General features: G+C 35.4%; 1 protein-coding gene across 3 annotated transcripts in view; it reads left to right on the forward strand.

The window, feature by feature from the left end:
• Positions 1-12,805, forward strand: part of eda (ectodysplasin A) — a 93,329-nt gene that overhangs the window by 51,329 nt on the left and 29,195 nt on the right. The window lies entirely within an intron of this gene.

A 12,805-nucleotide genomic window follows, 5' to 3' on the forward strand; every position in this document is an offset into this window, starting at 1 on the left:
AGTAACAGTTGCTGTATTTTGATTTAGTTAAACAAAAATCATCCAAACTGTGATTTTTTTTTCAGAAAATATTTTCCTTTTCTAGTTACTATTGATGAGAAAAAAACAAACCATTCATTAAGTTCAATAAAATGTGGTTATGTTCCATTTACAAATGGCTCCATTTACAAATATTCTTGATTGAGCTGGTGAAAGTTAGTCTTTTTTGTATGTACCAGAATCCATGTGAAGAAAGCTCTTATTGATCATGAACTAAATGAAGATATTGTATTCAGAAAGATAAACATTTGTATCACGTGACATTACATTTTGATGTAGGAACTTTTGTGCATTCATATAGAGTTTCTGCTTAATTATGCTATTCGTCAAGCGTATTTGTAGAGTTTTAGTATAATGTATTGAAAACATTGATAGTGATTTTATGGGTATTGATTTTAGGTACTTTCACAGGGTCATTCCACGTTTTTACTTTTTTAGATGACGTGCAAAACGTAACAGTGCCGTGATTCCTACACTGATTGGAATATGTCCGGAAAAAAACTCTTGACATTTTTTTTTAAAAGATAAAGGCTGAAAAATATATCATATGGTAGTCTTGAATGAATATGAACTGAGTACATCAATTATTTAAGGTCCCCATCTTCAAATTGTTGCCTTTTTGAGAGTCATGGACCATTCCTTCCATGAAAATAGCTGAGCCTTTGCTTTACAGAATTCTTACAGTTCTTGTGAAAACCCGAATCAATGCACTGTAAACTGTCGTCAGACTTTACCTGACCTGGTGGTACATTTTAAATTCTCTATGCTCTTGATCCTTTCTTGTAGATGGGCTAAGGGGCCTCCTCTTATTCATAATGGTTCTTCTGTGTTTGGACAGTGCTGTTTATCTAATCCCCTGATCATTGTACTGTATTCTTAACATGCGAGAGAGATGCATTTGACCCCTCACAGTGCATCAAATTAGTGCTCAACTGGAACTCTACAAGATGGATTTTAGTCTTCTGCAATTTGCAGGTGTTTCTTGTCTTAAAGGTTTGGTCAGTCATGCTTTGGATGAGATATGTACCATATTCTTTTTGCCTACCAAACAGGTTGGAATCAATAACACACATTGTGTTCCACAGATAACTGCTAGGATTGATTTCTTCATCCAAATGACATGTGAGTTTGACTTGATCTCTGCTGCATGTAGCTTTGATTTAATATTGGGGGAAAAAAAAGAAAATGTCAAAATGGTAAAACTTGTCATTGGACGACGAGGGAAAATTGGGCATTCACAACATTTTGTATCATTTGATGACCAGTAAAAGATCTCATCCTTACCCTAAGTTCTAATTTCACTCCACAAATCAGACACTGGACATTCCAAAGATGACGGGCATCTGGAATGGAGTCCACTTACATTTACAGTTGACTTTAGTAACAGTGAAGTAAATAAACTGCAAACAATAGTTTTACTCAAGCCAGCAACATCTCAAAGCAGTGTTCCCTTGGGGTTCTTATCCAAGATCAGCAACTTGGTGCATCTAAGATTCAAACCTCTCGATTGCATGATACTCCCTGCATACCTCTCCATGTGTGGGTTTGGCCAGTATTTGTCTTGCGTTCTTTAATTTCCATGGATTATGGATGAGCTTTATGTTTTGAGACAATCTGATAACAAAGAATTTTAGAATCGAAGAAGTGTTGTATTAGCACTGCACGCATACAGATCAAAAACAAATTACTAAAACAGTAGCCGCTGGCTATGGTATTTCTCAACTGTTTCTTTTCCACAGCATTCCCAAATGTGATATTACAGTACCACTTGCCAAAAATGCTTTGCATGTCACTGCAAGACTGAATATAAAGAAATTCTAATCAGGACTGTCATTTGAATGGACCTTTTCCAGATGTACAAATTAATAGGTAAGCCCATTTTGTTTGGGTATCAAGCAATTAATCACGCTGACCTTCTGGAATCTAGCTGTTTACAGTGTAGGGAAACAAAGATATTTTTCATTTTCTACGTGTATTTAAAAGAAAGTCTTTTGCTTTGCAAAGAAACAGAGAGACCCTGGGTGGTCTTTTGCGTAGTACATAAAAATCGCAATGTTAGTAGTTTAGCTTTCACCTTTAGTTCCTCAGCTGCCCTCTGGCGCTCTTGTGAGTTGCCAGCTTGTTTAGATGATATATCCAGACCATCCGGTAAATGGATTGAAATAAACTATATAGCCGGAAAACACAGGATTTAAACTAACTAGTATGTCTTAATAGGAATGGCAGAAATTTTGCGGTTGACCCAAGCAACCTTTATCCACCTGAAACAAAGAACATTTGTGTTCTGGATGTCATTAATGCCATTCGTTATATAAGCTGTTTAGCTGTCTTGAAATGTGAAGCTGATGTCTTTTGTTTGAAGACCTGCTTGCTGTTTTATACCTGGCTCCTGAAGTTTCAAGTTGTTCACCTCACTACAACCGGTGTGCTGTGCTCAGCCATTCACTGTTCCAAGTCCAGGCTGTAAGCAGTTGCTCACTTTGCCAGGCACTCATGACCCGTGACCATTAATACCTTCACCTCCCCATAGGTTAATGAGGACATATCCTTCGGAGAAAGGTGCTTCAGTACTTGACCGTTACCTTAATCAGACCACAGATAAAACCTAGAGGATTCCAAGTGGTGTTGAAAGTTTTTTCAATGTCCTTTTTGCTGGAGGAAAATAAACGCCCTGTCTCTGTGTTCTCTTTATTACAATATAATGGATGAGATAACAATATCTGGTTCTAAAAGGTGCAATTTAAAACGCATTGGAAAACGTTACCCCCATACAAGTGCTTTGGTACTTATGACAGAGTCAAGTTCCACAGTCTAGACAACACGTCTCGTTGCTTTTCACGGCCTAGCTTATTAAGTTTGCATTTGGCAGGTCAGTATCTTACTGTATTTTGTGATGATTTCTGTAGCATCATAAAATAGAACACATTCTTCACTTTCCTTAGGTACCTGCGTCATAACTTAGTGCTGACCTAATCTGGTTACTCTCAGTCTTTATATGCCTGTTGAACAGGATTTTGTTTCACTGTCTTTTACAAATAAGCTCAGTTTTATAAAATGGCTCAGTTTTATAAACACTTCTCTATTATTATTATTCCCATGGGTTATGCCCTGGAATTAGTCAGTACAAAGTAAATTTAGTTGTATCACACTGTGAATGTAAAGGTTTTTTGTAACAGCTCCATCTAGAGAATTGTATGAGTGGTGCATTACTCCATATGTAAGTGTTACATGATTATACCTGAAGATGAATGCTCCAATTTTTTTATATCAAATAGCCTCCTTTTGTCATAACCAAATTACAGTATGAATGATGGAAAATGTAAAATACAACTTGGTACTAAAACTGCGTTTGATGATATTTTTGTAAGGATACTTCTGACTTTGTTGATGTTTCCAATTGTAAACCTTGTGATGTGATACATTTAATGAGAAGGATTATTTGCTGGATTTTTTTCATCTCATCCTTGTTAGTTGTACAGGACAGTATTAAAGTATGGTAGTCCCTCTCCCATACAATTTATGAAAACAACGTTCAAAATAAAATTGACAATAATACTCTATCTAGGATGTAAATCATGCAAACATCCCATAATTACAACTGCAATATGTTAAATATTTGAATGCTAATAGCAACTTTTGAAAAACAAGGCTTTCATTAATTTTCTTTTCTCTTTTTATAATCCCACAACGAGACTTCCAAATCCCAAAAAGTGGAGTAGCTGATACACAAATAGGAGCTTTGCACTCCACCCAGCTCATTGTGTTGTGTCACATAGTATATCAAAAGGCATTGTGAAGACATGAGTTTTGGTTCCATTCTAAACTACCTTTTGTTAAAAATTACAATATACTGTCTTTTTACACTGACAGCAACTTTTTGCATTTCCCAGACAAGTGCTTCAGGAATCATTATGATGGTTTTACACTGTAATTGTCTATAGGTTCATTTATACCATCGTGAGATCACAGTCGTTATCTGTAACATGCCAGCCCAGCATGGAAGGCTGTGTTTTTTTTTTATTGCAAGAAAGCTCCTAAGTGCAATCTTTGTTTTTTATACCTTGAGGTTTTGAAAATGTTTTCACATAGGCTTTGTCAAGCAGATATTAACAGCATTTCAAAACAATTCAGATTTAGAGTTTTCAAAACAGAACTGTGGCCACAGAGGAAATAGAAGCACCCTAAGGATAGTATTATGATGCAATAGTTCTTAGGATAAATCAGTTAATGAGTGGTGCAATGCCTGTTAAAATATACATTCAATATTTTGTGGTGTACTGTGATGTGTAATTATTTACTCAAAAAGCACATGCCTTTCTAAAAGGAAATTCGTGAGAATCCTTCATTTGCATAGTAGCAAGTGAGTCACAAGGGAGGTTTGGGTTCTACTCCCTGATGAGGGAACTAATGACTTTGAAGAGATCTGGGTGTTCAATTAGCAACTGATATCCAAACGTGTTAGTTGGAAAGACATAGAAATACTGCCGATTTGCAGGATCAGACCTAAGCAGAGTTATCTTACTGTCAGAAATACTCCAAAGCCTATCTGTAATAGTACGAGTAGTTCTGATTTAGCATCAGATCTTGTTCAGTTTTTTTTCATTACATTTAAATGGGATTAATCACCAGATTGAAAAGTAGGTAGCAGATATGTATGGAGCTCTTTCCATGCATCACTTAAGCAACTCTGAATAAGATGTTCAGGAAGTCGTTCAGCCTCTAGAAGGCTGTTAAGCGTTCATTTAAGTGGTCCAAAGAAGAAAGGAGAAATGTTTTACCCCAGTTTTAATAATATGTCAAAGCCATTTACATGATAAATCTCAACTAAAACTACTTAATGCTATAGCTTTTGAACTGTATCTCTACATCTAAGATTTTAACATTTACAATATTACTAGTTATAAAAATGATACTTTCTAGTTTAAATTTATATTTAAGTTTGGTGTCCTTATTGAGTCTTTTAAGCTAAGTTGAAACCCCACAGACACAAGTGCTGCCTTTTTTGTAATCAAATTTATTTAATTTTTTTTTGTAACTAGAAATGTTGTTGGAATGGAAACTATTGTGAAAAGTGTATTTTCTAAAGTTGTATTTTGCTGTATTGTATACCATGTGTTTGTATTAATGAGTGAGTCTTCATTTGCTTTTACTGTAGTTATGTTAATTGCATATTTAAGGGCAGTTTTGTAACTTTGCTTTATTTGCTTTTCTTGATTCTCTCAGGTTAAATGTATTCCTCTCTTATCACTCCTTGTTGCCAAAACAGAAGCTTGACTTTAGCACAAACGTTTGCCAGTTGTGTGCCAAAACTGAAGAAATTAGTGCCTGCTGTGTTAATGCCCAATAAGATCTGTGCTGAATTCACTAAGATATTTTGCTTTGTAGTAGAGGAGATTAATGTGCATCAAGAATGGTTACATTCCCTTTACTTCTTAAGTTGCTGGTTTACACTGCAAATCTTCATGAAACATTTCATTTCATGAAACAGACATTTCAATGTCTTCCCTTCCCTGATCTTTTGTGTGGGGCCTTTGGCAAATAATGGCATCCAAATGTAGTACCCACCCAGATTAAAATTGAGTACTTGAATGCTGGATGAAATGGGTCCTTCTTGTGATAAAAACTTTAGAGTCCTTTCAGATGGTAAAAGATCTAGATACAATTAAGTGGCTATTGACAATGGTTTTATCAAGCAAGACAAATAGGCAATGGTTTGGTTTTATTTATACATTTCAATTTCTTTTCTAAACTGGCAATAGGAAGGAAAAGTAGTGGACTTTTCAGGTACTGTTTAATGTTTTTATCCAGTATCCTAAGTGTAGGAAGCTGAATCTGATGTTAAATCTGATATATGATTATAATACCTAATTTATGATATTGTATCATAATATAATATTGTTATTCCCCTACAACAAAAATGAAAGCTAAATAGTATTAGGTATCTTATATGTTTAAAACTATTTAATCTTGAGGAAGATCATTTCTGAGTTTATAGATTTACAACCCTTTAAAAGTACCTCTAGCTATTTCATGATTTTTATTGTGATTATAGCTGTGGTTTAATTTTGGCATTATAGTGTTCTTTATATCATGGCCTTTCAATTTAGATGTATATTTCCTCTTCTAATAGATTGGCATTAGAAGCTTTATTCCATATGTCAGCACAGCAGTGTCTCTTGCAAATGCCTTGTAGTTCATGATACAATTTCACAGTTAAAATTAATCCCTTGAGCGAGTGTATCACTTGTGAAATAAGTATCAGAGGCTTCATGCTTGCATCCTCACTGCAAATGTAAATCTCCCAGTCTAAATATGCACTAAATCTGTCACCTGTCACCTGCTATCAGTGTGTGGGAGGGAGGGGGCTGGTGATTACTTTTGAGATGCTGTCAAAGTGATGTGTTTTTGACCTTGACTGAAAAGACATATATTAAAATGATATTAAAGATTTTTAAACCAGTTATTTATTAAGCCTTAAAAATAGGTGCCATTCACCACAGCTCCTGGTCGTGTTTGCTTTTCTTTGAATAATTTGTAGTTATTTAGTAGACAGTATGAGTAATAAAAACATTGGGATCTTTGCAATTCTTTACAAGCATGGCAAACCTTTTATACTGTATTTGTTCTTGGCCAAAGCTAATTAATGTATTGCTCCAAAACTGTTTATTATAGTGTGCAAAGATCTTACAAACCTGGTAAAACAAAGCCATTACCTAAAAAGTGGCCTTAAAAGAAATATTAATTTAACTATTTGTACAGTAATGTGATATTTACTCAGAGAGTGCATGCTCCTGTCATGCTCTGTGAAACCTGAGTTTTTAATCTCCCCATCATGAAATTCAGTACTTTTACAAGTCGCTATGTTTGACAGTCTGAAAGCAGGAATTGCTTTATTAAATTAATCCAGTGGTCTTGTTGAACAAGTTTACTTGAAGCTGCCTAAGGTGACTCCAGTATCATGTTACAGATATGCATATTATCTTTTAGACTTTGATTGGAGTTTAGATAGCCAGAAATGATTGATAGTTTCCATGGCTTTATTTTACAAGGGAGTTCCTACATAGGGATTGGTGATGGGTCATAGAAAACCTTTAATTAACATCTGAGGACTGTCAATAATTTTTGGTACAACAGTAAGACAGACTTTTGGTATTTGAAGCTGCTGTTTCCTGAACTTAATGTTATGTTTTGTGTTATAAAATGCAATATGTCATTTGCACTAAAGAACAAATCTACAAGTACAAAATATTACTCTAAATAAATGGAAAAATGAAAATGCTCTCTACAACTGAACTGATTCACTTTATTGACATAAAAGCAAACATAAGCTTGGATAAATTAATATAGATCAAAATATCAATAAACTATTAGAAATCAATACATTAAGTGTATACACTGTTTTGTTATCTTAACTATACCAAATGGTATAGTCATCTGAGATTCAATAAACTACTTCTTCATGAGAGATAGTTCAGAACCAGTGCTTTCTTTGGCCAGTAATGAGTGCTTGTCAGGTTAGCTGGAGTTTGGCGTTATTCTCCCTTTAGTTTCTGGCTGATACATCAAAGAAACACTAATAAACAAAACAAACTCAGGGCCTTTCTTTTCCTCTATTGTCATGCCCTGCTTTAATATTAGACAGGTGCAGGACTAACTATAAACTCTGGGATTCCAGAAAAGAACAAGCAGAATTCCCAGCTTACTTACGTTGCTCCATAAGAGATTTTATATGGCTTGAATTATTGATGCTAAGTTTTAGAATACAAAATTAGGGTTTTGAATATCTAAATCTTAGCCCACAAATCATTTTAATAATGATAGTGTGATTTATGAACTGGAATTTGTTGAAAAGGTTTTGTATATTTAATCTGCGTGTTATTTACATGATCTTAATTTTATTTTTCATTCTTGTCCGCTTTCATACTACATGAATCCAAGTGTACTACGTTTTTAGTTTAACCAAATGGTGTGACAATTGATTCTACACTCCTGTATGTTTTGTTACATAAACTACATCTTAGCAGACATTGCAAAAATAAATTATGAAGCATGTAAGCATGGCACTTTGAAAAAGAAATTAATATACACGACCTACTCCAAACACTCAAAGCAAAAATCAAAAATGAAGTAAAAAGATAATATGAAAGAAAGATGAAAACTCATAATTGCATAAGAATTTAAACTTTTACCCTTTTGTTGTGGAAAATTAATTGAGGTACACATTGAGGTACCTTAATAAGCTACATAGTTAGTTGAGTGGCCTCTGTATGCTATAATAGTGGTTCTCCTTATTTCAGGAATACACGTCACTGAGATTCCTTGGTTAGTTAGTGAATTTCAAGCAAAGACTGAGTCGCATTCAAAATAATAATAATAAAACTTTTTATATAGAACCTTTAAAGGTGGCTTCTCAAAGCGCTTTACAGAGCAACAACAACAAAAAATACACAATATATACACAATGAAAATACACAATGAGAGGAGATAGTAGGTGAGAGGAGATAGTAGAAGGAGGTACAGAATACAGAAGGGGCAAAGGGGTATATAACAGAACCAGTTAAGTAAAGGTCCTTCTAGAGAAGGAAGTTGTGAGTTTAGATTTGAAAAAGCTCAGGGAAGGTGACTCTCTGATGTCCTTAGAGATAGAATTCCAGAGCTTTGAGGCATAACAGGAGAAGGCCTGTCACCCATGGAGTGTAGATGGGCATCGGAGACAGATAAGAGACCAAAATAAGAAGAGCATAGGTTGTGAGGTAGGAAGTAGGAGACAGGAAGCCAGTGCAAGACTCCAGGACAGGAGTAATATGATTACAGTTACAACACCTGGTTAGGATTCTGGCTGCCAAAGTTTGCACATACTTGAGTTTGTTCAATGTGGATTCAATATCTGAAACCCACATGGGGTTTGAAGCAAAGCACCTGAGTGATTCTGCACAGATATGACAAAAAGTGTTGTGGTCCATTGTAAGTTGTACTTTAAGTATGATGTTTGGACAGACCCAACACACCACATCTCCCAGTCAGCACCATCTCAACATAACGTATTATGTGGGCAGCATTATGCTATTGGATGGTTCTCCTCAGCATGGACTGATAATCTTGTTAGGACTGGAGGAAAAATAGGCTGAGCCAAGCATAGACAGAATCAACAGGAAGTCCTGTGTCCAACAGTTAGAGACATTAAAATACAATGCAAACCATCAAGCCATTTTGCAGAACAGTAATCCAAAGAACAAGACTAGAGCTACACGGCTTTAAAACTAAGGAACTGAATGTCCTTGAATGGCCTTTGTTAAATTCCTTCCTAGAATTCCAATAAGAATCTTTGGAAAGGGTTGAAAACTGCTGTCCTTAAGTGAACCCCAAGCAGAGAGAGCTTGAACAAATCTGCCAAGAACAATGGCTAAAAATCGCACCAAACCGGTTTGTAAAGATGGTAGAGACTCTCCTGAAAAGGGTTGTGTCTGTAATTGTTGCCCAAGGTGGTTCCACCAAATATTGAGTTCACAAGTGTGGATCATTATGTAACATATTTCAGTATTTTTCTTTTAGTTATGGCAGAAATTTACTGTAACTTACATTAACCATAAAAGCCCTCATTTTGGGCATTAAGATTTTGAATAAAATATTCAGTTTAAAGAAGATGTTAATGATATTGGAGTTTTGCAAAATAGGCCTCTATAGGTTACCATGATACTTCTGCATGGCACATAGTATATGCAGAACTTGTTGCATTGTATTTGCATATGTATTCAGAAATACATACAAAAGTATGATTTCTGATATGCAAACACATGGTGTACACATAATGTCAACTCTGACACACATGCAGATATTGATTATATGATAGCTTAATGGGCTTAGCTGTTCAATTAAGCAAACCAGACTGGAACCTTGAAAGCTACACATATCCAATGGCTACTGGTACTGGCAAATATCCTGGCAGGTTTTGGAATGAAGTAACTTTATTCAGTAGAGATTAACCAAAATTAGTAAAAATATAGATGTCCTAATCCACTGTGATCTAGAAAAGCCCAAGGTCACTACATGGTCTCAAATAAGCCTTAATGAATGTACACTCATCAGCTTTCAAGCCTCAGCAGAAAAGACTCCAGAAGAAAAGCATAGGTTTGAAAATACCATCCAGAACATGTAATTTCTGACCTTACCATAAAGAGAGCCCTTTGGAAAGATCTCTCTGTCTGTCAAATATGGATTTTATTGTTGATGCAGTTACCTAATGCATAAATGGTGCATGGAAAGTTCTCTAGCCTGTGACTGTGGAATTAGAACCTAAATTATAGATCACATTGTCACCCTTCCCCCTGTGGAAGATCAAACGTTTTATAGATGTAATGCCTTTCAAAAAGGGCACTAGACTAGCTAATAGAATAGACTAGTTTGATGAGGAACTTTTAGCTTTTGCTTCAAATTAGCCATACCAAAGAAGACCTTGCGAGTATATAATCCAAAAAGAATGTAGAGCTGCTGTAACACTCTGGGGTGCCACAACAATGAAGAACTTGGCATAAGATCATGGGTGGTGCTACATTGTTAATGGCTGGCAGCGCTTTGATTTTTTTTCAAACCATCATAAGTAACAATACTGCCTTCCTGACTATCAGGATTATTTCAGACAAGGAAACCCTTTTTTAGGGCATTATTAAAGTATTATATTAGTGTTTTAAGTTAAGGCCTGGTTTCTGGTGACTGCTTTGAGAACTATGTAAAGTTTGTTTCATTGCGTGTGTCATAAAATATCTGCTGCCAGATTTTGTTTCTTCTGAATACTTTTTCTCTGTTGAGTACATTTTTTTGGGTTTGTTTCCTGAAGACTTATAACCTAAAGCTATTGTCTTTACAGACAATAAATTAACTCTATTTGTGTTCCTGTGAAAGTACAGTATCAGGCAGTTTGTTCTTGGTTGTCTTTTGTGGACAGCAAGGAAATGACCAGAGGTGTTTCACTTGGTTTACTTTTTTTGTTTTGTTTCTAATGTCACAGCACTGTAAGAGAGGTCAAAAAATGAGATGCTCCAGACAGAAGCTACCATATGCTCATGTAATCATGATTTTTTGGAAAGCAATGAAATGATAAACTACTGTGGATGTGTCCTTATTATTATTAGCAGTAGTACTAAACAAGTCCCTAAATGAGAATTTAATGTAAGAAAGTTTGAGGGTGGGCGGAAACAAAAAAGCATTATGAGTATTTACAGACTCATGAGTTGTTCATACTGTAAAATGTGTCTAAACTATAGTCTACTCTTCAAAGTGAGCTGCAAGGCCCTTTTACAGAAGTTCACAATGAAGCCAAAATGTCGATTTTTAATTCTGTTTCTAATAAATTTCCACTGTGGAACAACTTTACATTTAATACATAGCTTACCTTCCCCACAGAAAAGGTAGACCTTTGTCAGACAGCATAAGATCCTTTAATCAGGCCAAGTAGCGATTCATTCTTTACTTTTAAAAGGAGACCGGAACTATGGCCTATTAATGGATATTCTCTACACCTATGTCATATTAGCAACAATAAATATTGCGCTGTTTATCAAAAGGTGAAATCCAAGGCGAGCATGAGTCTCTAAAATAAGAAAACGTAGACGAAATTTGCTCATGTTACAAGATCTGTTACCTCAGCATTGATCTGAACAAAAGGGAAACTTGTCCTTGAACGTGGTAGCCGGCCTTTAGTCATTGCATCTTTTTTTGGCAGGATATCGAACAGTGTACAAATTATCTTTGTTTAATCAGCATTCACAAGAACAAAAAATGGGGGAAAAGTGTCAAATAATAAGATCACTGAGTTCATCAGCGAAGGCATTTCCTTCAAGTGCAAGTGTTGAACAAAAAAAGGTACACAAATGAAACTCTAAATGTATATAGTATATATATATAGCTGAGAAATAATACAGTTCATTTATTTTTCTTAACTGTCTGTCCTATGTTTTCTACTATTTTCTCCCGTAGTCACCTCAGTTTTGCTAGATCTATCAAACACACACATTTCTGCAATACGGTTTTTGGCATATTTTAATTAATAATTACTGCCATGAGAATGGAACCATAGCGCTCCAGTGTTTGAAAAGCATAAAAACAAAGCAATAAATTGTAGAATAAAATAATATAGCTCTGTGCAATAATTTTAGGTTATTTATTCCAAGAAAATCTGTAGAGTGGTGATGGATTTATTTCTATGAATATGACATTAAAATTCTAGATTTCAGCAACCAAATATAATAATTGGAAATATTTACAGTTAGTATTAATAGTTCACTGCCAATGCCAATGATTTTTCGCACTCTAGTGGCTGCTGGTGGTTTAAACAATGTGTTTTAGGGCTGTTCAAACCCTGGTACCTACCAAGTACTTGCTTACAGATTTAATACACAAATAATAATAATAATTATTATTATTATTATTATTATTATTATTTTGCTTACTCTTATATAGCGCTTTTCTGGACACTCCACTCAAAGCGCTTTACAGGTAATGGGGACTCCCCTCCACCACCACCAATGTGCAGCATCCACCTGGATGATGCGACGGCAGCCATAGTGCACCAGAACACTCAGAGCAGAGTAATGTAGCCAATTCATTATTAGGGGATTATTAGGAGGCCATGAATGGTAAGGGCCAATGGGAAATTTGGCCAGGACGCTGGGGTTATACCCCTACTCTTTTCGAGAAACGCCCTGGGATTTTTAATGACCACAGAGAGTCAGGACCTCGGTTTTATGTCTCATCTGAAGGACAGCGCCTG

The sequence above is a fragment of the Lepisosteus oculatus genome, chromosome 8, assembly GCF_040954835.1.
Source record: "Lepisosteus oculatus isolate fLepOcu1 chromosome 8, fLepOcu1.hap2, whole genome shotgun sequence".
NCBI classification, from domain to species: domain Eukaryota; kingdom Metazoa; phylum Chordata; class Actinopteri; order Semionotiformes; family Lepisosteidae; genus Lepisosteus; species Lepisosteus oculatus.